This window comes from Bidens hawaiensis, unplaced genomic scaffold, assembly GCF_021521415.1.
Source record: "Bidens hawaiensis isolate Kalapana, Puna unplaced genomic scaffold, B.hawaiensis_p1.1 tig00029312_1, whole genome shotgun sequence".
Taxonomy (NCBI): Eukaryota; Viridiplantae; Streptophyta; class Magnoliopsida; order Asterales; family Asteraceae; genus Bidens; species Bidens hawaiensis.
In genome coordinates, this window is record NW_027494840.1 from 18,139 (window position 1) to 23,523 (window position 5,385).

Genomic DNA, 5,385 nt, shown 5'->3' on the forward strand with positions numbered 1-5,385 from the left:
AAATTTGATATGTAAGGATTAAGATAGAATCAATGGCTCTTAGAGCATTTCCAACAGCATCTCTATCTTCATCTCTATAATTGTATTAAAAAACATTACATTTTCTCTCTTGTTTTAATTAAATAATATTTTTTATTTTTTTAATTACCTTTTCATCCTTATTGACTCACAACCATTTAAAAAAACATTAAAAAATTATTGAATGTGAACAGTGTTTCCAAATTTTCTCTATCTTCTTCACCATCACTTACAACTACTCTATATAACATGAAGAACATATTCACAAAAATATAAAAGACCTGTTGAGAATGCTCTAACAACTCAAAAGTGAATATTTGTATATAAAATAAGTAAACAAAAGTATATAATGATTTGAGTTGATGCTAACTAAGTAACTAACTATGGTGCAATGTTATGTTAATGTCTATTTCTTTATTATACCATATTATTATGATATGCTAAATAAGCCCTTGGGCTCGGAATCGGGCCGCACTTGAAACATCAAGACTGTCAAAAATAACACTCTAGAAACGCTCAATAGAAGCATTGAAAACCATGGAAAACCCTAATGACTCTCGATAATGGATATCTCGGCTCACGGATCGGTAAGAACATAGCAAAATGCGATACTTGGTGTGAATTACAGAATCCCGTGAACCATATATAAGGTTTTGTCTTTCTTATAAATGATGAGGGTTCAAATCTTATGGTTAAAAAAATTATGTCAACCTCTATAAGAGCACTAATGTTGGAGTAGGTATAATGTCTCGTATCCTTAATTGCTTTAGTTTGTTGGTAAATATGCCAACCCTCTACTTTCTATATAATTTTTTGCAAATGGGATTCCGAGTGTTTTTTTATATCTTTTAACTTTTGGGATAGATGTATTTTTAAGTTAAATTATAAGGATATGTGTAGATTGAAGTAATTTGTAACTCACTCAAACTAGTTACTGCCATCTAGATCCCACAAAAGCATACCTCACCAAGGCGTTCGTTTGTTTATGGTAACTGTTTTAGTCAAAAATCGGTTTAAGGATCAAGTAACCAAATTAGTTTGTGATGTTTGATGCCTGTATGGATAATATGAACGAAATGGTGATTCTAAAAGATGAACAACGAGATTTATACGAAGAAAAGCTCTTGGCTAGTATGCCTACGGCACAAAAACCTCAGGTAGTGAAAACTATCACTACCAATTATATTAAACTCAAAGAAAATTACAAAGGTTGGAATTAAAGCTGATCGTGAGTACAAAGTGTTCACAAATATGCAAAGGATTCTAAGGTGGTATTTGTTTTTTTTTTTTCTGAAGATCTTCCTGGCCTCTTATGTCTGAGCCGCGCAGACATTTAGGCTTGAAGACTGTTTGATTTTTAGAAGACATTTCATTAAAAAAAAAAGGTCTGCCCACCCTCTTTTTCAAGCAGACATGGACCACCCACTTCTCAAATCTTCTAACATCTCTCAAAGATTCTTATTATTTCACCCCCTTCATTCCATTAGGTCTCTCAAAACCCTAGCCCTCTTTCATTCCATCCCATCACCCACTGCCCCTCCAACTCGGTGAGCCTCCGCCGCCACATGCCCCCTCCACCTCTGGTGCGCCACCGCTCCTGCCTCCTCCACCTCCGGCAACCTCCAGCCGCTGCCGTCGCCGCTCACTTCCGCCCCCTGTCGCCGTTAGCCTCTCTCTTTCCATCAAACCGTCGTCGGTCTCTCTCTTCTCCTCTTTGATTTGTTAAGGTTTTATTTTTTATTACAATCTTGATTAAAGTGATTTTCTTTAAATTACAATCTTGATTCTTGATTTTCTCTTGATTAATTTTCAATTACTTGGTTAATAATGGCCTGAGTCATAAGTGACATTAGTGTCTTAAAGTGAAACTCATGACGATGGATTCTTGATTCTTGATTTTTGACCCATTTCATTTTAGTTTTACTTTTTGATCTATTTTGTTTATGTTTAGGTTTGATTTGTGCCTTGGAAATACATTTGTGTTTTGGTTTGATTTATTCCTTGAAAATTTTTTATGTTTAGGTTTGATTTGTACCTTTGAAAATTGTTTATGTTTAGGTTTGATTTGTGCTTTGGAAAAGTATTTATGTTTAGGTTTGATTGTTGTTAATTTGTATGTTCAACTAGGTTATTAGGCTTTTGTTAATTGATTTGTTCAATTAGGTTTTTATTAGGTTTTTAGTTGAAAAAAGTTTGTAAATATTGATTTGCTGAATTCTTGTAAGTTTCTAGTTCAATTATGATTTTACATAATTGTTCGATTATAATTAGTTTTTAGTTGAAAACACTTTGTAGAAAGTTTAGGTCTAACGAAGATCTTGTTACTTGTTACATGGAATTGATTTATATGTTTTCATAGAAATGTTGTTGAATGTTTTTTTGTCTAATGAAGATCTTGTAGATATTGAATGTTTTGTTTTTTTCATATGCATTAACGTGTTTATTGTTTGTTAGTTTGTTATATTAATGTAATATTACGTTTTGTTAGGCGGTTAATAAAGTTAGGGTTGCAAGAATAAAGACATCGATTCGGGTTTCAAAAATGAAGACGTCGGTTTGGGTTGCAAGTATGAATACATCGGTTCGGGTTTCAAGTATGAAGACGTCAGTTCGGGTTGTAATAGTGAAGATGTCGGTTCAGGAAGTTATTGTATATTACTTGAAACGTATGTTATTTTTAAACATATATACATTTGTTGTACTTGAAATTTCTTTTCTATACTTGAAACATGTTTTGTCTATTATTTGTATCAGAGTTTCTGGAAATTATTTGGTACTATAACACTGGAATATTGGTTCTTGGAAAAATCGGTTTAGTTAAATTTCTATTTATTTTAGCAGTTTGCAAACGTTAAAAAACAAACAATCTTTTTCTTGCAGACTGCAGAGGTTTGGTCCACCTCTTCTGCTACAGATGTCTGCAAATGTGGTCCGCAGACTGCAGACATTTTACCTCTGAAAAAACAAACAACACCTAAGTGTGCTAACAGTATTGTGTGTGTGATCAGCCATAATTCAATGTATATAAATACAAACGCTTACAACGGATACTAACTACTTTGCTATAAACTCGGCCACATTTGTTTACCACTTCTTCATGACCATTTACGAGTGTGGACGAGCTAGAAAGACTTGGTAAAATATATCCTCCGCAAGAATAGGCTTACTGGTAAACACGTTTCAATACCTACAAAAATAGATTAACACATATTTGAAGTCAAGCGTTGAGGATCCTTGAACCATGTAGGATCCTTAGTCCTGGCGACAGATATCTGCGAATGCCCAGGATAGTTGATCTTCAAGGATCAAAGATCTTGGTCCTAACAATTGCCCCCAACATGATAGGTGTGAATGGGAAACAACTGTCAAGTTTATCCCGAGAATTTTGAATCGAACCGTTGGCGATAATATGACGTGACCGTCGCCTGCTACTGCATCATTATCCCTATTAAATAGGCTTCTCACCCTTATAACTCCCCTTTCATTGGATTAAAAGAGACATTCCGGCGACCATAATCAGGTATCCTTCTTTTTTCCTCTTGATTATTTCCTTCGTTTTCTCAATTCTTTTCTCGCAATGTCTAAAGAAACTCAAAAACCTCCTTCGGTTCGAGTCCAAAGGAGATTTTTCTTGAACCCCAATGCGAAAACCTTCTCAAAGATCTAGCCTCCAAGATTTGTAAGTTCACTGATGAAGAAATCCGTAACATTTCCCAGTGTTTTCTTGACGGCACCGTATTCAGACCTTACGATCCCTAAATCAAGAGCGATTACATCTCCAATGATTGGGTTTGCTTTCCGGAACTTTTGTTCTTACTTGGTTTTTCATTCCCCTTCCCTTACCTAACAGAGACCTTTTTCTCGTTCACTGGCATGAGCTATATCCAAGGTATGCCAATGATGTGGAGAACCCTGCACACCATTGAAGGATTGATTGAAGAACAGGATCTTGACTTCACTCTTCCAGGTCTGTCTTACTTGTACTGCCTCGTAACCTATGGTTCCAGTAGATTTGTTTTCAAGAGCAAACCCTTTCAGCCTCTTCCAATCAATAAAACCACCCACAATGACCAGAGTTGGAAGAACCAGCTCTTCTTTGTTTTAAGAGACTCCATCCCAAATAGGAATTCCTTTACCGACTCGCTGGATCCTCAAGGGTTGGATAGCTGATCCAGAGAATATCTGATCATCTGCTTACTGATTTACTGATTATAAATTTGTTGTTTTTTTATGCAGTCTCCAATTACTCAAGTCTTACCGCAGACCTAGACGGGATCAAGAGGGCGAAGATATTCCTGTCTTTGGACCCCTTCGATAGGACTTTCAAGACCGTGGGTGAAGAATCCTCAGGCGAATCAAGTGAGAAAACTGCAAGTTCCTCTGAAACCATGTCAAGTAAGTTAGACTTTTGCATTTAATTACAAATATTGGACAAATAGAAAGGTAATAGGCCAAGAAAAACTTATCTTTTTCTGAAATTTTTGTGCAGACCCTCATAAGTCAGCAAACAAGCCCTCCAAGAATCTCTTGGGTCAGCTCCAGCTAGAAGATGTTGACAACCTAATCTCCTCCCGCTCCACTAAGAAGAAACCTATGAAGAGCTCCAGCCTTGCTCCACCAAAGACCGTGATGACATGCTCCAAGGCCAGTGGGAAGAGGAAGAGGGGTCCTGAAGTTGAAGTCCATGGCGCCCAGCATGTGTTTGACTAGCTCTCAGAGGTAAGGATCCTTTATCCATAGGTATAGATGGTTCGCTCATATCTTTAACTGGTAATCTTTTTTGTAGGCTGTATCCGGTTTCAAAGCTCTGTATGACGAAAGCATGGCTAACATGGAGAAGGAGCTGACTAAGTACTGCACCGGGTATTCCTTGAAGGACAAGCTAATCGTGAAGCTTCAGATGGAGAAGGATGCTCTGGAAGATCAGTTGGCCCTGGCAGATATCCGAGCCCAAGAGCAGGTGGTGGAGGTTACGGAACAGGCTAAAGTGTGGGCCAGCAAGGCAGTGCTTACAGCCAGGATCAAGATCGCTGAAGAAGCTGAGGATACCAGCTTTGACAGGTCTACATGGAACGTGGCTATGTGGAAGAAGACACTTACCGATTTCGGTGACGAGGGCGAGCTCCTATAGCTTTTTTTCATACATGGTAACCAAACATGCTTTTTTTCATACATGGTAACCAAACATGCTTTTTTTCATCCCTTTGGAATGACTTATTACATTCCACTTTCCATAACAAACACTAGCTAAATATATATATATCCCATATATATTTAATATAATATTTTATTAGTTTCTCGTTCGGTTTTTATTAGAATTTGTATATTACTAATTTATTTGAATAATGTAGGTTCCGAGATTTGTTC